Consider the following 25,325-nt stretch of genomic DNA (forward strand, 5'->3'; position numbering starts at 1 on the left):
TAAGATAAAATAAGATAATCCTTTATTAGTCCCACAGTGGGGAAATTCACATTGTTGCAGCAGCGAAGGGACAGTAAAGCACTCAGTACAAAAGATAGATAATAAAAAGTACAATGTATAACAGTAATAATAAAAAGTCAGAAAAACTCTGAATTATGATTATTACTCTGATTATTTGGGTGGTGGATCATTCTCAGCACTGCATTTACACTGGCGTGGTGGTGTGTTAGTGTGTGTCAGACACAGCAGTGCTGCTGGAGTGTCCACTCACTGTCCCCTCTATTAGACACTACTACCTAGTTTGTCCACCTTGTAGATGTAAAGTCAGAGACGATCGCTCATCTGTTGCTGCTGTTTGAGTTCGTCCCTTTCTAGACCTTCATCAGTGATCACAGGACACTGCCCACAGGGCGCTGTTGGCTGGATATTTTAAGTTGGTGGACTATTCTAAGTCCAGCAGTGACAGTGAGGTGTTTAAAAACTCCATCAGCATTGCTGTGTCTTATCCACTCATACCAGCACAACAGACACTAACACACCACCACCATGTCAGTGTCACTGCAGTGCTGAGAATGACCCACCACCCAAATATTACCTACTCTGTAGTGGTCCTGGGGGGTTTCTGACCACTGAAAAACAGTATGAAAGGGGGCTAACAAAGAATGCAGAGTAACAGATGGACTACAGTCAGTAATTGTAGAACTTCAAAGTGCTTCTATATGGTAAGTGGAGCTGATAAAATGGACAGTGAGTGTAGAAACATGGAGGTGGTTTTAATGTTATGGCTGATGTGTGTATGTATATATATATATGTGTGTGTGTGTGTGTGTGTGTGTGATTAATGTTGTCGGGATTTGGTGTGGCTTAAGCACCTGAACTCTTAATTAGAAGGGGAGTCCACAAAATTGTATCCATATATTGTATTTATATGCATGCTGATTTGCAGTCTTGTACCAGTAGTTAGAAATGAGTTTTCTGAACCATGTGCCATGAACCATGATTAAAGCAGTTCTAGCTACAGCTGAGTAGGGTTGGGTATCGTATTCTGATTCAGATTCTGATTCTGCTTATCGTTTGCAAAATTCCATCTCTGAGAAAACTAACACTCAGAGCAGCAACAGGGACAAAATGCTGGAACTAAAGTATATTCAGTGCAAAACAGATAGCTGCCTGCAACCAAATAAACAAAGTCAGATGTACGCAACTCAGCAGTTTTTCTTTAGAAAATTCAGCATACTCTACCATTTTTTGAACCTGCTTACCTAAATAATAGAGATTTGTGGCTGTAGGGTTTCCACATGTATTACACTTTGACTTGTTATGTTTTATGAAGTGAAGCCACACTTTGGATCGTTAAGTCGTGCATGCTAGCTTGGGGAGTCTGTTGTGTTGATGAGTGATGTTGTAACGTAAACAAGTCCTGGCATGTACATATGTCCTTGCACATATTTATTCTTTGTTTACAATAATAAGGAGTTAGTGTGTTTAGGAACCGATAAGTAGAACTGAATTTTGAGTGATGTAGCCCAACATGAGCTGGAATATACACCGACCAGGCATAACACTGATTATCACTTCATCACAGCACCTGTCAGTGAATGGGATATATTAAGCAGCAAGTGATCACTTTATCCTCAAAGTTGATGTGTTAGAAGCAGGAAACACGGGCGAATGTGAGGATTTGAGTGAGTTTGACAAGGGCCAAATTGTGATGGCTAGACGACTGGGTCAGAGGATTTCCAAAACTGCAGCTCTTGTGGGGTGTTCCCGGTCTGCAGTGGTCAGTATCTATCAAAAGTGGTTCAAGGAAGGAACAGTGGTAAACCGACGACAGGGTCATGGGCGGCCAAGACTCATAGATGCACGTGGGGCCCGATCCAACAGACGAGCTACTATAGCTCAAACTGCTGAAGAAGTTAATGCTGGTTCTGATAGGAAGGTGTCAGACTCCATGCCTTGACGAGTCAGGGCTGTTTTGCAAGCCAAAGGGGGACCAACACAATATTAGGAAGGTGGTCATAATGTTATGTCTGATCGGTGTAGTGTATTATAGTTAAGGCCCTGTGAAAATAGTGTAATGAGCCTTTTCTTGTGTAATATGCAATTTGTTGTGAAGTTCAACATTTAAGGTTTGTGTGTAGTCATTGAACATTTTTAATTCACATAGCATTCAAGTGCCTCACGTTTACTGGTTCATTTGCACTATGAGGCGGTTCTAGTGATCCTACAGCAATTCAGTTAGCAATCAGTTAGTCAAAATGTCCAAGATATCAAAGTCTAAAGCAGCAAAAACACGACTCAGGTAACTGAGATTGGAAAACTTCTAACCAATTCTGTGGACACAGAGGGGGAGTGTGTCAAAACATGGATGAGAATTTTTGTATTTGAGACCGTCGCTGGATGTTCTAGGTTTACATTCAAGTATTAAGGTGGCTGTGATGTGTATTGTACCTTCCATTTACCTTTCCAAATCTGTGACTTTTGGAAAATGAGGTTCGTGAAATTAGTTGTAGTATATAGTATTGTGAGAATTAACATTACTGGACTCAGCAAAATAAGCAAGCACTACAGTGACACTATAAAAATAAGTATTATTTCCAGTTCTAATGGCTTATTATGATTGCTTTGTGTAAATGTTAACGTTTTAGTATAATATTTGGGACACAGTGTGTGTACTTTTGGCAGCGAGTGAAGTGTATGCAGTCTGAAGGCTAAGTGATTGTTATGGTTCACGAGCTTTTGAAAAGAGAGATGGAGAAAGCGAGAGTGGGAGAGGTGCAAAAAATCTATTACATTTTTTTTTGCCTCTAAATGGAGCTTGATTAAAGTGTTAAGTAGAGAAGTGTCCCAAAAGGTACCCTTCTTGTCACTGTGGAAACAGCAGCGTGGTGCACACCGTGGGCAATCTGCCGTGCCCTCATTTCATCTGATTTGCATGCTAGAGAGAATTAGGTAATTGGCATTTATGCAGAACAAAAGAGGAGCTGCTCTCTTGGATAAGGCAGAGAGGGCTTTTCGAGTAGAACCCGACGAGTACGGCGGCAGGACTCTTTTTTTCCGCACCGCCGTGTGTGTCTGTTTTATGGACGTAACAGTTATGCTGGTGGTGGTTGGGGTTGAGAGAAGGTAAGAGTGTAAGAAAGCATTAGTTTTTCACTATTGCAAGTTTCCCCTCATCCTTGACTGTACTAAAAATATTTAGCCACTTTGCATGAAAGATTTGATGTTTTTCTATTAGAATGATATAAAATGAATCCGAAGTATGGTCCAGGGGTAGTGAGGCTTGAGGAATCGACACGAGCTGTCTGCAAATCGCTCATCCGAATATCGCAGCTATGCCATTTAAGCCTCGGTTATGCAGTGCCATTCTCCTGCTGCAATTATACAGTGTAGTAATCCAAGAGCGTGAGAGGAGAGCTCTGCCCCTTGCTAATGGCTCCTATTAGAGAGAGAGAGAGAGAGAGAGAGACCGAGCGAGGGAAGAACTGATGCTTGTTCCACTCAGGACTGCACTCGAAATGGGTTTGAACAAGCCGTATCTGGGTAAGGCAGCACCACTCGCCTGTTTACTGTGTAAACTGGGAGCTCCAGCATGTTGTGTGTGCACTTTTTATTAATTAGAGCAGCCATCCTGTTTGAGCTCAAATCATTCTCAAAGTCATTTGGTTCCTCGCACCCCCCCTTTCTATCCCCCAGCTGATATCACAGTGGAACAGATGTTAAATTAGAGGCAGGCTCCGACTTCTGTGGTGAACAGGGAAGCCTGAGTTGAATGGATTCGGCCCCGCAAAATCAGAGAATCAAAACATTTTGAAACAGATATAACAAGCTGGGTGATCGTAGTGCGATTTCAAGCTTTGCTGATCTCCTGGAATTACTTGGATGTGCTGATTGATTGATGCCACCTACATGGTGGCTCTGTGGGCAGCACTGTCTCCTCAGAGCAAGAACACCCTGGGTTTGATTCCCAGGTGGAGCGGTCCGAGTCTATTCCCTATGGAGTATGCATGTTCTCCCCGTGTCCGTGTGGGTTTCCTCCGGGTGCTCCGGCTTCCTCCCACAGTCCAAAGACATGCAGTCAGGTTAATTGGAGATACAAAATTACCCTAGGTTTGAATGTGTGTGTGTTTGCCCTTTGATGGACTGGCAACCTGTCCAGGGTGTTTCCTGTCTTTCGCCAAGTGAACTGGACCCATTGTGACCCTTAAGAAGAAGAAAAAAAATGCCTTTATTTGTCATTATACATATACAGACGTACTCGTGAAAGCTGGGGTCAGAGCGCAGGGTCAGCCACTGTACAGCACCCCTGGAACCTGGAGCCTATATTCGAACTCTCAGTCTTTCGATTGATAGCCCAAAGCTCTACCCACTGGGCTACCACTGTCCCCTTATAGGACAAAACGGTGGTAAAACCATTAAGCTGAGCTGTAAGGAGACTTTAAGCTGTTATATTATGTCTTTTTTTGGAACAGTGGTAGCCTAGTGGGTAGAGCTTTGGGCTATCAACCGAAAGATTGGCGGTTCAAATCCTGGCTCTGCTATGCAGCCACTGTTGGGTCCTTGAGCAAGATCCTTAACCCTGTCTGCTCCAGGGGCGCCGTAAGGTGGCTGACCCTGCGCTCTGACCCCAGCTTCCAAACAAGCTGGGATATGCGAAGAAAGAATTTCATTGTACTGTACACCTGTATATGTATATATGACAAATAGATAATATCAATTTTTTTCTATTTATTCTATTTTATGTTTGTACAGTAAATGGCAAAAGTATGTGGACACCCCTAAGTATTTACTGTTTGATGTATAAAATCAGATTTATAATATAAATTGTACACTTCTGAGGGGAAAAGGCCTTTTTCTCTTTTAGCACAACTGCAGATATAAAGGTAATAATGGTTTGTTAATGGTTCATAAAGGTTTGACAAGTTTGAAACTCCAGTGGTCTGCACAAAGCTCTGACTCTAAATCCATTGAACGCTGGAATGGAATGAACTGGATTGTCAATTGTGATCTTAGCCTTCCATATTGACCACACAGATACTTTTTTAACAGAGTAGGCAGGAATTCTTACTGACTGACACTCCAAAATTGTGTGGAAAGCCTTTCCAGAAGAGTAGAGGCTGGTATAGCTGCAAAGTGTTGGGCAAATTTATATTAACGCAAATGGTTTTGGAATGGGATGTGCACCAAGCTAATGGTCAGGGGTCTGCATACTTTTTTGCCATATTGTGTATGTTATGTTTAAGGCCCTACCTAATTCACGGCCATGAAAATCGCGTCACGGACCGTAAAATGAATCGTTTCCTTGTGTAATATGCATTTTGATATGAAATTCAACATTTAAGGTTTGTATGAAATATGAGGCGGTCCTAGCAATCATACAGCAAGTTAGTGTAACAGACTTTTATGTGGTGTAGTGCACTGACAATGTTTGATGTACTGTATGTGTTTACGTATTGAGTGCATTTTGTCCCTTTGGGGATTACATAGTCAGTGTAAAAGTGAGCTTCTTTACACACATGATCATCTCTGTGTAGTCTGTGCACAAAAGAACAAGCCAGTAAAGTATTATGCTCCTGATAGTTTGTCTACGTACAATTCATCTCTTACTTTATAAACTCAGCAAACTATAAAGACGCTCAGTTACACCGGTAATCGGTTAGACAAAATGTCCAAGATGTCGAAGTCTAAAGCAGTTCAAAACAGGACTCGTGTTAATGAGTTTGGAAAACTCCCAACCAATTATGTGGACGCAGAGGGGTGTGTGTAAATTTATGAGTGTTTTTAATGACTGCTGTGAAGTGTGGCATATTTTTCCGTGAATTCCCCCCCCCTTTTTCCTCCCCCTTTAGCGAATACAATTGTTCAATTTGCATCGTGCTTCCTCTCTGTCTATGCCGAACCCTGCCCTGACCGAGGAGATCGAAGCTAACCCACATCCCCTCCGAAACATGGGCAGCAGCCGGATGCATCTTTGCCACCCACACATTGATGAGTGTGGCGCCACCTAGCGTTGCATGCGGAGAGACACACCCTAAGGGCACTCTTCCTCATCTCTGTGCAGACGCCTCCAATCAGCCGGCAGAGGTCGTTATCGCATTCTGACAGAGAGAGACCCACATCCGGTTCTTTGTCCCATTTCCCAACTGAGCAACCGGCCAATCGTTGCTCATACAGCCACTCAGCCTCGAACCGGTAAGGCAGAGCTGGATTCGATATGAGGTAGCGTGTCTTTTTACCGCTGCGCTACCTGAGCGGCTTCCGTGAATTTTTTAAATCATCTTTTAAAATGCTTCAGACTTCTCACTTCTCAGGTCAATAAGTTCAAACTGTGTTTTCAAATCATTGGTCTTTAATGATGTGACATTAACTTAAAGAGGCAGGATGAGGCTGATAAGACCTTAAAACCTCTGGAAAATCCTGACTCTTCTTCATAAATGTAATACTATAGAGATGGGAAGATCATGCCCAGGGCAGGAAAGTTATATAAAATATACACAGACTGAATATGATAACATTTGTAGTGTTTCTGTGGCCCTTTTAGCTAGAGCATCTGCGCAGCAAGCTGCCTGACAGCAGAGCAGACTCTCTCCCAAAGGCAGAGTCAGTCATGAGAGCCATCATCCTAATTGCAAGTTAATCCCTCGCTCCAGGTTCATCCTCTCGCTGCCTAGTAACACTGAGAAGAAACGCTGTTTTGGATACCCGGGCCTGATAGCCTGTTGTGCTCTAAACCCTCTAGAACTCCTCTAGAGGATTTAGTCAGATACCTAGCAAAGTGCATTTTGTTTTTCGGTGCCTTTAGATCTAAAGAGGTCAAGCTCATTTCCGGATACCATAGTAATCTTATGGTTTGTTGTACATCTGGTCGATATTCTTTTTTCACTTGTGAGTACATTCCAGCCAGACAGCATATGTGCATATGGTTGTTATTACTGGTGGTCGGTATGGATTATATAAGGTCCCATGTTAAGTGCAGCATAGTGACAGGGTAACTGTTTATCAATGTGCTCAGTGAAAATCACTGACGGAAGCAGTAGAGAGGACCAATCTATTTAATTGATCTATTAAAGCCAGTGTGCCCTCAGTTAGAAAATAACAAAACAACCCTCCTGAACACACTGCATCTGTCTTACAAGTGACATATAGGTCAAAGCAGTCTTGGGATTTAAAGGATTTCTGAGACTGTCACTTTTTTGGTGACATTTTAAATTTCTTTAGGTTTATTATAGGTTTCCACAAAATATTCTGGATAAAGTGTACATAAAAGCAACGTTGTTGTTTTGAGTCCATTCAAGTGACTAGGCATATTGTGCGAAAAACGTTTTCCATTTGGGCTTTGTTTGTCTCACTTTTGGGCTTCCTCCCATGTGATATTCAGGCGCTTCAGATCTTCTGTAAATGTAGATCTCCAGGTCTTCACTGGTCTTCCATGTCGTCTATGACCATCTGGCGGTGTCCATTGTATTGCACTAGATGCACTAGGTCTAGTAGAGGTAGTCGTAGGACATGACCAGCTAATCAGATGTGTCACTGGGCCACCATGGTCTGTAGACCCTTCCGTAAGACTTCATCATTTATAATGTAGGGGCCAGTGATAGCTCAGTGGTTAAGGTACTGGACTTGTAAACAGAAGGTTGCCGGTTCAAGCCCCGCCACCACCAAGTTGCCACTGTTGGGTCCCTGAGCAAGGCCCTTAACCCTCAATTGCTCATTGTGTAAGTCGCTTTGGATAAAAGTGTCTGCTAAATGATGTAAATGTAATGTGGTCATGGTAGCTGATACTCAGTATACAGCGTAGACAATGTTGATGGAAGACGTCCAGCTTGTGTCCTGTAAGAGCTGTAATTCGCCACATACAGTTTTAGCCTCCAAATTTTAGCTGGTGACTTTTTTGCTCTGTATCTGAGCTTTACGTTGCCATGGGCTCAGAGAGTGCCTTGCAAAAATAGAGATGTAAAGCCTGCTTGACTGTGAACAGTGTCATCATTTTTCCATCAGACTCATTATATTTGTCATTATATTTGGTTTAGGATGCAGCCAAATTGGAAAGTATTTTTATTTATTGAAAATATATCTGCCACACCGAAAAGGGTTTGGCAAATGTAAAAAATGTGACTGAACAATATAAAGATATAAATTAAGATACTAAAATCCCACTGTAACAAATGCAGTAATATTTTATCTTACTAGTTGTTAGCTGGACAGCCAACTATTATGACCTAAGATGAAGTAAGGTGATTTTCTCCCTTACTCTCCCAGTTTAGTGTAGCAAATTAGTCTTCCACTGCCAAAGAGGGTATATTTGCCTGACATGCGCTCCCTCTGTGATGCTTGCCCATACCACTGACTCCTTTTTATTCGCCCATACTTTGGTGGATTCAAGCATGAGGCCAGTCTCATGCACGGAGAGTAACACGCTGATCTCTGCATTCCTCCAGTTCTGTACAGGCGCCTTGGGCTACTAACTAGTCCCCCACCCCCTTTTTTGTCCGGTCTTTTCCCACCCATCAGACTAGTAGCCAATTTTTTGCTGCTGCAGGCACTGTCAATTGTGCCTGCTAGAGGGCGCCCAGCCAACCAGTAATTAAGCTGAGATTCGAACTCGGGGCGTTTACAATCCCAAAGCTGGTGTGCTAGTGAAATATCCCGCTGCGGTACCTGGGTGTCTGATGTAAGGTGATTTTCAAATTGCATTAATTAATATTAATAATCTTTATAGATTTTGGTATTTGTGTGTAAAGACGGAGTTGGAAATGTTATCTTGTAATGTTAACAAAAATTAAATGGATTAATTCCACAGTGACATTTCTGAATGCTCTAGTACTTTTAGGTCAAGTAAAATGTACTGTCTGATTTATTAAGCTTTTTTAATTCAGCTGTGCCCCAGTATTTGAAAAGCGAAGAAACCCATAGATCAAGAAAACCCAACTTCAGCGCCAGAAACCCTGCAAGCCTAACAGACCTTAGCGCTGAGAAACAGCCTAAAGCCGTGGCAGCTCATGTGTTGAATAGAAAAGTATGTCCTGGGGTAAGGATTTGGGATTTTTATTGGAGGGAGGGGGGTAAAGAAATGAAGTTGAAAGGCCATTTTTGGCTTGTGAGAAATGGAAGTAACCAGAAGCAACCAAAGTGTGTTTCAATAATGTGGGTGGATGCCACATCATTAAAAAACGGCTTGTCCACTTATATAAGACCTACACTGATAGATGATGTTTGAGTGATGTACCATTTGCAGCATTGCAATGACATTAACATGGTAATAACATGGTAGCGTATGTTGTTCTGGTTTAAGTGTGATACAGTATGGCCTTTGTATTAGAAACACAAACCCAGACTGTTGGACTACAGTTCTTTTCCATGAACAGTGTGTGTTAATTCTCCTCTAGCCTTTAATCAATGGACACTTTCTGGTCACATGACTGTGCACTGTTTAACCTCATTGACATTGAAGTGCTTAAAATCCCAACAACACTACTGTGCTCATGTGAGCTTTCCCTAGACAGTATAGGACAGCAGACTGCTGTGTGCTGACTGGAGCAGACCTGACCGCTATTCTTTTTCTCTGTTCTTCTGTCTCCACACAGCTTCCGCTGGCCAGCTGGGCTCTAATTACCCACAGTCAGACACACACACACACACACACACACACACACACACTTTATGTGCCGTGCACTTTTATTGGGAAACAATATTGTTTTCTTCCCTTCAGTTCTATTGTGGATGTGCGCCTGGATGTGATTTTATATTTGCTCTGAGTTTCAGCGGCAGGGCTAGCGGAAAGCTTACGTCATGAAATCAGAAGGCAGTGAATTTAGGTCAGTCTGTTTTGGGGGGCTAATACTAAACATATAAACCAACTCATAAATCAAGCAAATTATTGCTTTGTCAGCAAGGCTTTATACTTGTTTGAATGGGCAGATGTTAATGTGAAAATGAACACAAGCTACACAATCAATGCTAGTTTGAAGTCTACAATGCAAATCTATTTCTCTACATACTTTTTTAGCCCGCTTTCACCCTGTTCTTCAATGGTCAGGACCCCCACAGGACCACTACAGAGCAGGTATTATTTAGGTGGTGGATCATTCTCAGCACTGCAGTGACACTGACATGGTCGTGGTATGTTAGTGTGTGTTGTGCTGGTATGAGTGGATCAGACACAGCAGCACTGCTGGAGTTTTTAAATACCGTGTCCACTCACTGTCCACTCTGTTAGACACTCCTACCTAGTTGGTTCACCTTGTAGATGTAAAGTCAGAGACGATCGCTCATCTATTGCTGCTGTTTGAGTTGGTCATCTTCTAGACCTTCATCAGTGGTCACAGGACGCTGCCCACAGGGCGCTGTTGGCTGAATTTTTTTGGTTGGTGGGCTAATCTCAGTCCATCAGCGCTGCTGTGTCTGATCCACTCATACCAGCACAACACACACTAACACACCACCACCATATCAGTGTCACTGCAGTGCTGAGAATGATCCACCATCCAAATAATACCTGCTCTGTAGTGGTCCTGTGGGGGTCCTGACCATTGAAGAACAGCATAAAAGGGGGCTAACAAAGCATGTAGAGAAACAGATGAACTTCAAAGTGCTTCTGTATGGTAAGTGGAGCTGATAAAATGGGCAGTGAGTTTTAATGTTATGGCTGATCAGTGTAGTTAATAGTTATTTGTTAGGCTTTTTGCCTACTGTTGAATAAGAAAGACAGATGCAGCCTGTATTTCCAGACACTTATTTAATATAACATGGTTGGTGGGTCATTCCTTATCTTTGTCTCATAGGCTAAATAAATGTATCTTTTTTTTAAGAGAGAGAAATACCAATAAAACACATTCAGGGCTTAATCTACTACACAGCGTACACCAGTGGCTGCGAATACTGGCTCTGCTGGTATTGTTATTGAGTCATATTCAGTCAGGAACACCGATGTGCGATATCCAGACTAGCATTCTTAGCTCTGTTCTCAATACAAATATTAAAATGGGCCTTTCAAGTGCAGCTCAAGTGCAGCCAGTGTTAACGGTAAAGCTTTTTAATAGGCGACGTTACTCTAGGTGTGTGACAGACCAGATGCTACTCATCTCCTAGATATGGCTTCAGGTTATTTGCACCACATTTGCCTGTTTATCTCACTCAATACCACACTCATAGCGCTTTTACAACCAAAAAAACATGGTTCTTGAACCGGTTCTGTTCAGGTTTCTTCGAACCTTGGTGTTTTGTAGAGAACCGACACGCGTTTCCACCAGTTTTTGGGAACCAAGCATCAATCAACGGTGTTACACAAGGAAAGTAAAGAGTAGTAACATGATGGTGGAGTGTGTAGATTATGTGCGAGCATTTGTGCTGTTGTCATGCAAAAAGCATTGCTCAACTATTGGTGATATGAATTCGTAGACGTGTTTGTCGCAGTTGTTTTCTTTAGTTCATTGACATGAAAAGCGTTTTGCGCTTCGCTCTCACCACGACCCTCGGCGCAAATAGCCGATTTGCTCAGTGCTCGGCTTGAGCGATAAAACATCACTAAAGTTCCACGACATGAACATCCACTTGTGTGAAATAACCATCAAATCCACTCCAAAAAGCTCCACATGTATCTGTGTTTAGCCGTATTAACTTCACGTGCGGTGTTTATGCAGCTCGGGGTTCTGAATCCGCAAAAAGCTTCACCTAAATAAAGCGTAACGTGGCTGAATGTACTAAAAGTACTACACAGAAACACTAAACCTCTATCTGTTATTACTGGTTATAAGAGCTCTGTACTGGCCAAATTCATTAGTCATTGTTTTAGTACAACAAGCCATGTTAAGCTTTATTTTTCACGTTAAACAGTGTTCATACTGTCCGGGTCACTTTTACCACATCATGTCACACAGTTCATCTCATTTAAGGCGCTTTGAAAATATCAGCGAATATCAGCGGCAAACTGGCTCAAAATTTAATCAGGTAAACTTTAAAAGATGGAAGTGGTTTAAATTCTATATAAATATTATAATGTCTTATGTAAAAGCACCCAAACCTCTACATTGTGACACGCCCACAGACTACGTCACGGTTCGCACTGAAAAACCAAGTATTCTGTGGTGCCAGATTAGAATGTTAGTTCGCTATCTGGAACCTCTTTTTTCGGTGGAAACACGCAGAACCCGGTTCAAAATCAAGTTAGCGAACCGAAACGGAGCCGGATCCGCGTCGGTGGAAAAGGGGTATCGGAGACACGTGTTGAGTTTTCTGATTTTATATACAGTGCCTTGCAAAAGTATTCAGCCCCCTTGAACTTTTCAACCTTTTGCCACATTTCAGGCTTTAAACATAAAGATATGAAATTGTAATTTTTTGTGAAGAATCAACAACAAGCGGGACACAATCGTGAAGTGGAACGAAATTTATTGGATATTTTAAACTTTTTTTAGAAATAAAAAACTGAAAAGTGGGGCGTGCAATATTATTCAGCCCCCTTGCGTTAATACTTTGTAGCGCCACCTTTTGCTGCGATTACAGCTGCAAGTCGCTTGGGGTATGTCTCTATTAGTTTTGCACATCGAGATACTGAAATTTTTGCCCATTCTTCCTTGCAAAACAGTTCGAGCTCAGTGAGGTTGGATGGAGAGCGTTTGTGAACAGCAGTTTTCAGCTCTTTCCACAGATTCTCGATGGGATTCAGGTCTGGACTTTGACTTGGCCATTTTAACACCTGGATACGTTTATTTGTGAACCATTCCATTGTAGATTTTGCTTTATGTTTTGGATCATTGTCTTGTTGGAAGATAAATCACCGTCCCAGTCTCAGGTCTTTTGCAGACTGCAACAGGTTTTCTTCCAGAATGGTCCTGTATTTGGCTCCATCCATCTTCCCATCAATTTTAACCATCTTCCCTGTCCCTGCTGAAGAAAAGCAGGCCCAAACCATGATGCTGCCACCACCATGTTTGACAGTGGGGATGGTGTGTTCAGGGTGATGAGCTGTGTTGCTTTTATGCCAAACATAACGTTTTGCGTTGTGGCCAAAAAGTTCGATTTTGGTTTCATCTGACCAGAGCACCTTCTTCCACATGCTTGGTGTGTCTCCCAGGTGACTTTTTATAGATATCTTTGAGAAATGGCTTTCTTCTTGCCACTCTTCCATAAAGGCCAGATTTGTGCAGTGTACGACTGATTGTTGTCCTATGGACAGATTCTCCCACCTCAGCTGTAGATCTCTGCAGTTCATTCAGAGTGATCATGGGCCTCTTGGCTGCATCTCTGATCAGTCTTCTCCTTGTTTGAGCTGAAAGTTTAGAGAGACGGCCGGGTCTTGGTAGATTTGCAGTGGTCTGATACTCCTTCCATTTCAATATGATCGCTTGCACAGTGCTCCTTGAGATGTTTAAAGCTTGGGAAATCTTTTTGTATCCAAATTCGGCTTTAAACTTCTCCACAACAGTATCTCGGACCTGCCTGGTGTGTTCCTTGGTCTTCATGATGCTCTCTGCGCTTTAAACAGAACTCTGAGACTATCACAGAGCAGGTGCATTTATACGGAGACTTGATTACACACAGGTGGATTCTATTTATCACCATCAGTCATTTAGGTCAACATTGGATCATTCAGAGATCCTCACTGAACTTCTGGAGTGAGTTTGCTGCACTGAAAGTAAAGGGGCTGAATAATATTGCACGCCCCACTTTTCAGTTTTTTATTTCTAAAAAAAGTTTAAAATATCCAATAAATTTCGTTCCACTTCACGATTGTGTCCCGCTTGTTATTGATTCTTCACAAAAAATTACAATTTCATATCTTTATGTTTAAAGCCTGAAATGTGGCAAAAGGTTGAAAAGTTCAAGGGGGCTGAATACTTTTGCAAGGCACTGTAGGTGCTGAGATACGGGTGCTGATGTCTTTGCGGTTCTTTTCTCACTGGAGGACACTGGGCGTGTTGAAGATCAGTGTACTCTGCCTGCAGGACTTTATTACAGTATTAAACCTCCAAGCTCTGCTGGAGATGAGCGTTCGGCTCTAAATGCGACATAAGAGCAGCACGCATAGATGAATTCAGACCTACGTTCAGTATCTCAGAGAAGCCCTTGAAGTCTGATATCCATTTTAGGTCTCAAATGATCACTGGAAGGAGGTTGTTCAGAAATAGTGAGGACTGTTGTGAAGAATGAAAGAAAGGAAGGGAAAAATAGTCCATTTAAAAATGTATACGGCTTCCAGGGTAATGGTGTTAGTAATTTGTTAAGTGCTTATCGCCCTTGCTAAAGTTTCGAAGATTTAGCCTCAAGCAAGCACTTAATTAGCATATTAATTTTTCAGAATAGCTTTAAGGAGCGGGTTCTTATTTTTTCTTCTTCTCTTATTTTGTCCCTCAACCTTAATGTGAAAATATTTTTGCTTTCTGCAGACTGTTTATCAAGGCTGAGTGCTTATTGAAATGCAGTGTGTGTCCTTTGGATGGAAAGCAGGAGGTGTATCAGCCCAGCCATCTCCTGGGCCCTATAAGGAACTATGAGCAGCCGTGATCCATCTTCATAACTGTACAATAATCTATCGACTCTCGGTTGAAGTGTACAGCGCAGCAGATCATTAAGATAAAGCCATGGAGGAGGTATTGCCACAGTTTGTCAGGCGTGAATATTGGCATTGGGTGGTATGATATTGAAAAGACAAGCTACGTGAGCCGGTGGGATTGCATTCCTTGAGTTTATTATTGTACTGGTTATTCTGTGTGCAGGTGTTTGCATGTAAGGGATATCAGAGCAATGTACTAGTTCAGTGGTATTAGTGACGTTCTCGATATAAGACGTGCATGTACTAAAGTCTTCAGGTATCAGTGCTGCATACAGAAAGAAGCTTTCTAGCCAAGGCAATGCTTCTGTTGTGGTAAAAATACTGTAAAAAAATTCATGGTATGTAAAGTATGAAAACACCTAGCCACAACCTTGTCGGACATTCCATTCCAATACCATCAGAAATTCCCGCCTTTTATTGCCAAAACAGCCTCTACTCCTTTGGAAAGGCTTTCCACAGGATTTGGAGGGCGTAAATCTGAGGCCATTCAGTCCAAGGAGCACTTGTGAGGTCAGGCACTGATGCCGCAGTAGAAGGCACGGCTTGCAATAAAGTTTCCAATTCATCTCAATGGTATCCAGTAGGGTTGAGTTCAAGGCTCTGTGCAGGCCAATATGTTCCTCCACACCACTTTGTTAAATCATGTCTGTATGGACCTTCCTTTGTCCACAGTGGAACGGTCATGACTTCCTTAAACCACAAATTTAGAAGAATATCATTGATTTTATACACTTGTTAGCAATACATGTGGCTAAAAGATCTATATTTAATAATATAATTATTTTAATTAACATGGGTATTCACAGCCTTTTGCCTATACATCGATCAACCATAACATTAAAACCACCTCCTTGTTTCTACACTTACTGTCCATTTTATCAGCTCCACTTACCATATAGAAGCACTTTGAAGTTCTACAATTACTGACTGTAGCCCATCTGTTTCTCTACATACTTTTTTTAGACTGCTTTCATCCTGTTTCAATCCAATAGAGGATTAAATATGCAGAAAATAATTGAATAATTCAGAATAAATTCCACACTTGTATTACTTTTTAGATTTAGTAGCATCCCCCTAGTGTAAGCTGCCATGTTGTTTCATGGTAATTTGGTTTATCTCTCATCCCCATATTCAGCAAAATGATATATACACTACAACCTTGTAATGTGTACCCAACCTTAGTCTTGATGGGTGATTTAAGCACCAAGGGTTTAAGTGCTCTTCAAACACTGTAGCACCAAGCAATGAAGTGCCCCTAGAGACCTTCTTGGACCCTTTGGTAGATCACTGTTGTATTATTCTGGAAATGAAATTGGTCAGGCTTTAAAGCTACTTAAGATATGAAAGTATAATTCAAAGTACATTTAGCTATTGTGACAGAAACAGGTAATATAAGAGCCAGTGTGGACAACATGGCACTGATTGCCCAAAAGTAGTGGACGTGGGTGTTGGAAAAGGTGGAAGGTGGGAATTATTTCTAGAGCTCAGAGGCTTTTAAGAATGAACAAAATTCACACCAGCACCCCTGAAATGTTGCTTCTGTTATCAACAATAGATATTAGCTGTAGCAGTACTTGATATGTCAGATTAACTGTGCTTTTGAGAGCTGTCAAAAAGGTTGTGCTTATTACTTTTCATACTCTACATTTATCTTTAAACCACTTCAGCTCTGTGTTAAACTACCTGTACCAATGAGCTATTAGAAAAGCCTAACATTTACATCCTTAGCCAAAATGAACAGGGATAATTGGACACCTGTCTGATACTCGAGCTTGAACTGCCTGAGGCTGAGCTTATAACGAGGTCTGTGGTAGCTGGTGAACGTGCCCCGGGTTCCCAGCGAAACAGACGTTACAGAGCTCAGCAAACAAAGGGTTCTTATACCAGACCTCCCAATTAGTGCTGATCACCCACAGCTGTGGGGCTGGCTATTTAAGCCAGCTCTACACAGCAGTGGGTGTCGCACCTTTGTTTGTTTTGTGGTCTCTTGTGGCAGCTCGTCCACACTGTTGTTTAGCTATAGGTGGTAGCCCTGGTGGCGCTAGGCCATTAGGGTAAGTAAAACCGCAAGGTTTGAGGTATGAGGGTTTTCTTTCGTCCTCTTAGAAATAGTGTGGTGCGACGCCGCGCAGTCCTCGAACTGCTGTTTGTTTCAGCGCTAGCTTTAGCTTAGCGGTCTCACTCAGTGCTCTAGTAGCGCTGGTTATATCCTAGGCATCAGTGCCTTCAGTCAAACAGAACATTGGATTCTCCAACCGCTGGGTGGCGACTCCGGAAAGTACTCGGTAGTCACGCCAACATCCCCGGTTCGAATCCACACTCTCTACAGCTGCCCAGCTCTCGTGCAGTTGCTGGGCAGACTCCTTATCGCTGTCTCTTTAAAACGCTAACATTAGCATTAGCGGCTTTCACTCCGCGCTGTTTTAGCGTTGGTGGTAATTTCGGCATCAGTGCCTTTAGTTAAACGGAACATTGGATTCTGTAACCGCTGGGTGGCAACTCCGGAAAGTAATCGGCAGTCACGCCAGCATCCCCGGTTCGAATCCACGCCTTACCGTTGTGTAACCTTTCTCTTTTGTTTTTCTCCTTTTCAGATCGGTGTTTGTCAGCTTCCGTCGGAGTTTCCGATTGGGTTTTGTTTTATTTTATGTTAGCTGTTTACCTTTTCTGTTGTCCTTATTAATTAAATAAAATATCTTTTTATAATTTTACTTCTGCATTTGTGTCCCTTTCTTCCCACGTGACAGAAAGGTGCGACCTTACCATGGACGCAGCAGAAGTTCCACCCCTTACGGACGTTCTACGTCATCAAGGGGTAGCGTTAGGCAGGCACGAGGTGGCCCTAAACGAGTTGGCGCAGCGGGTAGCTGCGCTCACCCTGCAGTCGCCAATTCTTAGGTCCGGTCCTGAACCCCCTGCCCACTCTCCTACCCACTCCGGAGGGTGCGGAAACCGCGACACCCCTATTTCGCCTCCCGAAAGGTATTCGGGAGAGGCTAAGAGGTGCCGTGGCTTCCTCCTCCAGTGTGCCCTTGCGTTTGAGCTGCAACCCTCTCGCTACCCTACGGAGCGATCGAAGGTTGCATACATAATTTCCCTGCTGACTGGCCGAGCTTTAGAATGGGCTACTGCCCTCTGGGAGCAAAATGCTCCAGAATGCTCTTCGGAAAGCTCCTTTAAGGAAGCTATAAAGGAGACCTTTTTTCACCCTTCGGGTGGCCGTGAGGTAGGCCCTCGTCTACTCGAGCTTACCCAAGGTGCTCGGTCAGTAGCCGATTATGTAATCGAGTTTCGAACGCTCGCGGCTGAGTGTGGTTGGGACGAGGGGGCCCTTACTGCCATATTCCATCGTGGTTTGTCTGGTAAGGTGAAGGACGAGCTAGCCACCAGGGACCCTCCTACCACTCTTAAGGACTTCTATGTCCTGGCCAACGCCATAGACACCCGCCTTCGCCAGCGAGCCCGGGAACGGGGCACCTGTTCCCCGTTCACCCGCTCGCAGGTCTCTCCCAATTCTCCTCCGCCTGTCCTGGATCCTGAGCCCATGCAGTTGGGGTCAGCTCGCGCTGGTGCCCCAACGGCTTCGGGTCCGTCTGCCAGACCCCGGCAGCCGTTAAACTAGCAGGCCGCTCTCGAGCTAGGGACTCGGGAGTGAGCCGAACTACCATCCCTGCCCAAGGACTATTTCTGCAGGCCCGGTTGCTTTGGGGTCTGGGAGACACAGACCTTCGGGTCTGTGTGGATTCAGGCGCGGTGGAGAGTTTCATAGACATCAACCTGGTACACAGGCTGGGGATTGAGGTCCAACCGCTAACAACTCCAGTGTCGGTCCATGCTGTGGATGGCCGACCTGTAGCGGGCAGCCCGATAACCCACCAGACGCGACCTCTCACGTTGCGCCTGGAAAACCACGAGGAACGGATCACCTTTCTTGTGACTCACGTTCCTCACCTCCAGGTGGTTTTGGGGTATTCGTGGCTGCAAAGACACAACCCCCAGATCGACTGGGCCACCGGATCGATCTTTATCTGGGGAACGCAGTGTCGGGACTCGTGCCTACTGCAAGGCGGCGCGAGCCCCGAGCCGTCCGAACCCAAGATGGCGATTCCGGATTTGGCAGCTGTTCCTCCTGTGTACCATGATTTACGGGAGGTTTTTAGCAAGTCCCGGGCGCAGGACTTGCCCCCCCACAGACCGTTCGATTGCGCCATCAACCTTTTGCCCGGCACTACTCCTCCTAGGGGGCGCCTTTTTTCGCTCTCCGGCCTAGAAAAGGTTGCTATGGAGGAGTATGTGCGTGAGGCGCTTAAACAGGGGTTCATCCGTCCTTCTTCCTCCCCAGCTGGGGCAGGGTTCTTTTTTGTGAACAAGAAGGACGGCACCCTGCGCCCCTGTATCGATTATCGCGGTCTGAATGCCATTACGATCAAGGATCGGTACCCGCTGCCGCTGATGGCCACGGCTTTCGAAGCCCTTCAGCGAGCATCGGTTTTTTCAAAGCTCGATCTTCGCAGCGCGTACAATTTGATCCGGATCAGGCAGGGGGATGAGTGGAAGACTGCGTTCATTACGCCCACTGGCCACTATGAGTACTCGGTGATGCCATTTGGGTTAATGAATGCCCCCGCAGTCTTCCAGAGATTTATCAATGAGGTCTTGCGGGAGACTCTTGGTAAATTCGTCTATGTTTACTTAGACGATATTCTTATCTTTAGTCAGTCCATCGACGAGCATATAGGGCATGTCCGACGAGTTCTCCAGCTCTTGCTCGACAACCATCTGTTTGTCAAGCTGGAGAAGTCGGTCTTTCACTCCCCCACGGTCTCGTTTCTGGGGTTTGTAGTGTCCAAGGGCACCCTGCGCATGGACTCGGCTAAAGTATCTGCGGTGGAGAAGTGGCCAACTCCAAGTTCTTTACGCCAACTGCAAAGGTTTTTGGGCTTTGCAAACTTTTTTCGGCGTTTCATTAAGAACTTTAGCTCAGTCGCCGCCCCGTTAACGGACCTCACAGGCAAAGGTCCGTTCCAATGGACGGTGCAGGCCCAGCAAGCTTTCGACAAGCTAAAAACACTCTTGACGACTGCTCCCGTCTTGCAGTTGCCCGACCCAGAGGAACCCTTCGTTGTCGAAGTGGATGCTTCCGAGGTCGGGGCTGGGGCAGTTTTGTCCCAAAGAGTGGGGCCGGGGAAGAAGCTACATCCATGTGCCTTCTTCTCGCACCGCCTGACTCCAGCCGAGCGGAACTACCCGGTTGGAGACAGGGAACTCTTGGCCATTAAGTTGGCGTTAGAGGAGTGGCGACACTGGCTCGAGGGGGCCAAACATCCTTTTCTTGTCTGGACGGATCACAAAAATCTGTCATTCATCCAGCAAGTCAAGAGGATGAACTCCCGTCAGGCCCGGTGGTCCTTATTTTTTGGAAGGTTCAATTTCACACTGTCTTATAGACCGGGGTCCGAAAACGTCAAACCGGACGCTCTGTCTAGACAGTGGGAACCGACCAGGCCGGAGACCGGACCTGATCCCGTGATCCCCTCGACCCAGATAGCGGCCCCAATCACATGGGGCATATCGAAGGTCATTCGGGATGCCCAACGGGCTGAACCCGACCCCGGTGGGGGACCTCCTGACAGACTGTACGTACCTTCATCCGTACGGCGTCAGGTCTTCGAGTGGGCTCATGCTTCCCCATTTGCGGCGCACCCAGGCGTGACTAAGTCCCTGGTCTTGCTGCGCCGAAGATTTTGGTGGCCGGGGATGGAGAATGAGGTACGTGACTTTGTCCGTGCCTGCTCGGTGTGTGCTCTTAACAAGAGTCCCAGAGAGCGCCCCAGGGGCCTTCTTCACCCGTTGCCAATACCGGCTAGACCGTGGTCCCACATTGCCCTGGACTTTGTGACAGGCTTGCCTAAGTCCAGAGGGTTCACGGCGGTATTGGTAATTGTCGACCGGTTTACCAAATCTTGCCTCTTTATCCCACTGCCCAAGCTACCATCCGCCATGGGCACTGCGCAGATCATTCTGAATCATGTGGTGAGAGCACATGGGGTCCCCTCAGACATTGTGTCAGATCGGGGCCCACAGTTTGTGAGCCAGTGCTGGCGGGCCTTTTGCCAAATTATTGGCGCGAAGGCCAGCTTATCCTCCGGTTACCACCCGGAGTCGAATGGGCAGTCGGAGAGGCTTATCCAGGATCTGAGCAAGATGCTCAGGTGCCTGACGGCAGGGAATCCGACCACGTGGTCGGATAAGCTGATGTGGGCAGAGTTTGCTCACAACACCCTGCATCATTCGGCGATCGGCATGTCACCGTTTGAAGCTCAGTTCGGGTACCCTCCTCCGCTCTTTCCTGAGCAAGAGCAGCAGGTAGCGGTCCCGTCTGTACAGCTTCAGGTCCGCCGCTGCCGCGCCGCCTGGCGCAAAGCTAGGCAGGCACTTGTGGCCACCCAGCGCTCTGTGAAGCGCAAAGCTGACCGCAGGCGGCAGCCGGCTCTTACCTTCCGGCCAGGCCAACGAGTACTTGTTTCAACGAGGGATCTCCCCGTTCGAGGTGTTCCACATAAGTTGGCACCCAAGTACATTGGTCCGTTCAAGGTGGTAAGGCGGATTAACCCGGTGACGTATAGGTTGGAGCTTCCTCCCCGCATGAAAGTGCATCCAACCTTCCATGTCTCCCATCTCCGACCATTTATGTGCGGGGGAGTTTTACCCCCTCCCCAACCTCCCGCCCCTCGTATCATCCAGGGTGCCCCTGCCTTCACGGTTCGCCGGTTACTTGACAGCAGGAAGGTTCAGGGTAGTACCCAATACTTGGTGGATTGGGAAGGTTACGGCCCTGAGGAACGTTCATGGGTACCGGCTCGTCAGATCCTGGACCCTGAACTGATCCGCGAGTTCCGACGGAACCGTGCTGCGGGTCTTGGGACCTCAGGAGCTGTCCCTAGAGGAGGGGGTTCTATAACGAGGTCTGTGGTAGCTGGTGAACGTGCCCCGGGTTCCCAGCGAAACAGACGTTACAGAGCTCAGCAAACAAAGGGTTCTTATACCAGACCTCCCAATTAGTGCTGATCACCCACAGCTGTGGGGCTGGCTATTTAAGCCAGCTCTACACAGCAGTGGGTGTCGCACCTTTGTTTGTTTTGTGGTCTCTTGTGGCAGCTCGTCCACACTGTTGTTTAGCTATAGGTGGTAGCCCTGGTGGCGCTAGGCCATTAGGGTAAGTAAAACCGCAAGGTTTGAGGTATGAGGGTTTTCTTTCGTCCTCTTAGAAATAGTGTGGTGCGACGCCGCGCAGTCCTCGAACTGCTGTTTGTTTCAGCGCTAGCTTTAGCTTAGCGGTCTCACTCAGTGCTCTAGTAGCGCTGGTTATATCCTAGGCATCAGTGCCTTCAGTCAAACAGAACATTGGATTCTCCAACCGCTGGGTGGCGACTCCGGAAAGTACTCGGTAGTCACGCCAACATCCCCGGTTCGAATCCACACTCTCTACAGCTGCCCAGCTCTCGTGCAGTTGCTGGGCAGACTCCTTATCGCTGTCTCTTTAAAACGCTAACATTAGCATTAGCGGCTTTCACTCCGCGCTGTTTTAGCGTTGGTGGTAATTTCGGCATCAGTGCCTTTAGTTAAACGGAACATTGGATTCTGTAACCGCTGGGTGGCAACTCCGGAAAGTAATCGGCAGTCACGCCAGCATCCCCGGTTCGAATCCACGCCTTACCGTTGTGTAACCTTTCTCTTTTGTTTTTCTCCTTTTCAGATCGGTGTTTGTCAGCTTCCGTCGGAGTTTCCGATTGGGTTTTGTTTTATTTTATGTTAGCTGTTTACCTTTTCTGTTGTCCTTATTAATTAAATAAAATATCTTTTTATAATTTTACTTCTGCATTTGTGTCCCTTTCTTCCCACGTGACAGAGCTAAGTGGCTTCTGAAGAATCAGTCATTGAGGAAGCCAGAGACTCATTCTGGTCTGTTCTCTGACAGCTCGCTTCGTATGTGCTCGTGGCTATGCTCGCTGTGAGGTAGACATGGTTAGCCTTTTACCAGTCTTTTGTACCACCCATCTCCTTCTCAGTCATCTATTTAGTTGAATAGTATTGTGCTGATCTCATAACCTCTTAAGTCCTTATAGTAATGAAGTATGTTCACTCAAAAGTCATCTTTACAACAACATAGATGGTTAATTAGGTCTGTTTTTTGAGGAATATAGCTTATGTGTAATTTTACTGCACTGTCTACGACTTCTTTGACTCACGAGGTGCGCTGAATCTCAAAAGACTTGCTGTATTTATGTCAGCACAATACAGACGGCACAATGTACACATTTTAGAGTCTAGGTAGTGCATCCAGTATCAATGCAGTCCCGTCAGCTTATACTAGTTACCCCGGAACATAGTTTGTCTAGGCTGTGTTTAAATAAAAGCTTGGTAAAACCATGTTATTTGTGTGCAATCATAGCCATTATGGCATATTTTGTATATAAACACATTTCATAGAAAATTATGATGGAAAGTGAGAGTCAGATAATGAAAATTACAAACATTTTCACCCCCTAACATGGTTTGAATTATGGGGGGATTATTGGGGGAGCTGACTCTTACCATAGGTATATGGAACTCCCTTCCCTTGTTAGCTAAATTGTAACTTGCCATTAGCTAGTGTTAACATTCATCAAAATGCAGTTGACACATTCAAATCAATTAAATACAGAAACTCTGGCTTGTGCAACTGCAACCTTAATGAAAACACAAGAAGGCAGGCAGATGAGAGGAGAGATGGTATGGTCCACTTTATATATATGGTCTGTCTATATGTATATAGTATACAGTCCCTGACAGAAGTTCTGTCGCTTATCCATGTTGTGGAAACAAAAGCTTATAACCTGACTTTAAATTCATCCATTGGTTTTAGAAATGACTCATATGAAAGCTGAAACCCTCCCAAATGAGGTTTAATTTACCAAAATAAATTTGCTTCACTGCAGAAATATTGATCATTTAATGAACACAGAAAGGTCAGATTTTGGCAAGACAAAAGTTTTGTCGCCCACAGAAAGTAATGTGAAAATCAAACAAATAATTTACTTCAAATACAAAGATATGTTTCATAACATTGGTGAATGAAGTTGTGGTGCTATTAGAGCCATATTTAATATTTTGTGTGACTTCCATGAGCTTTAAGGACTGCATCCATGCGGTTCCACAATGATTCATACAATTTATTGATGAAGTCATCAGGAATAGCAAAGAGTTCATCAAGATTCTTTGGTTTTGTCTTCCAAGCTTCCTCTTTCATCCTACCCCAAACATGCTCAATGATGTTCATGTCTGGTGACTGGGCTGGCCAGTCCTGGAGCACCTTGATCTTCTTCGCCTTGAGGAACTTTGATGTAGAGATGGATGTATGAGATGGAGCACCATCCTGCTGCAAAATTTGACCCCTTTTATGATTGGGAATGTAAGAGGTAGCTAATACTTCTTGATATTTTAGGCTATTGATATTGCCTTCCACCTTGCAAATGTTTCGCACACCCCCATACTGAATGTAACCCCAGACCATGATCTTTCCACCACCAAACTTAACAGTTTTCTGGGTGAATCTTGGATCCATACGGGCTCCAGTAGGTCTCCTGCAGTATTTGCGGCGGCTGTGGTGTAATTCAACTGAAGATTCATCTGAGAAATCCACCTTCTGCCACTTTTCCAGCGTCCATCCGTTTAGCAGGCTGTGGGCCTTTTAATTGCCTTTTGTTTAGTGCTGGCTTCTGGGCACTGATTCGACCATGGAGGCCATTTCGAGACAGAATCCTACAAACTGTTCTAGTTGACACAGGGACTTGAGGTGACCAGGCCTGGTGGAGCTCTGCTGCAGTGGAAGAGGGGCTGGCTTTGGATTTTCTAACCAACAAACGTTCCTCCTTAGCAGTTGTCTTGCGGGGTCTGCCGGACCTGGGCTTGTCAAAAACATCTCCAGTCTCTTCAAATCTTTTTTTTAATTTTTTGTACTTGACGCTGAGACACATTAAAGGTGCCAGCCACCTCTGCAGTGGATCTGGTCTTCAGCCTCTTGATAATCAAGGCTTTGGTCGCAGGGTGGATTTTTTGGCATGTTGTCAGATGTGAAGTTGCAGTTCAAGTGAAGGTTTGGGGTGCTGGGGTTCTTTTTATACACACCCACTAATTAACCGATCAATTAGTGAGCACAGGTGAGGCTGTAAACTAGGATTGGGTGCATTATATGACAAGGCGACAAAACTTTTGTCTTGCCAAAATCTGACCTTTCTGTGTTCATTAAATGATCAATATTTCTGCAGTGAAGCAAATTTATTTTGGTAAATTAAACCTCATTTGGGAGGGTTTCAGCTTTCATATGAGTCATTTCTAAAACCAATGGATGAATTTAAAGTCAGGTTATAAGCTTTTGTTTACACAACATGGATAAGCGACAGAACTTCTGTCAGGGACTGTATAGTAGTAAACAGGAGTTCAGAAACATCTCTCTGTTTACATGAGCGATAGGCTTTATTTTGTCGGGAGGCTCGCTTTGTTCTCGCCTTTTCCTCTTTTATAAGTTCTAGTGCCTAGTTATGCACCAGCACTGCTCCAGTAGCCACCAGCAGTGCTTAAGACTCCGAATAATAGATACTCTGAGTACCCACTATACGATCATGGCAAAAAAAAAAAAAATCTCCTCCACCAGACAGGGTAAATGAAATTTCTCCCCAGTAGTACAGTACATCAATTTTAATATTTATTTACAGGTTTTACATTACATACAGTG

General features: G+C 44.7%; 1 protein-coding gene across 7 annotated transcripts in view; it reads left to right on the forward strand.

The window, feature by feature from the left end:
- msi2b (musashi RNA-binding protein 2b) overlaps positions 1-25,325 on the forward strand; it is a 451,597-nt gene that overhangs the window by 94,447 nt on the left and 331,825 nt on the right. The gene's annotated exons all lie outside the window — the stretch shown is intronic.

Source organism: Trichomycterus rosablanca, chromosome 20 (genome assembly GCF_030014385.1).
Source record: "Trichomycterus rosablanca isolate fTriRos1 chromosome 20, fTriRos1.hap1, whole genome shotgun sequence".
Classification (NCBI taxonomy): Eukaryota; Metazoa; Chordata; class Actinopteri; order Siluriformes; family Trichomycteridae; genus Trichomycterus; species Trichomycterus rosablanca.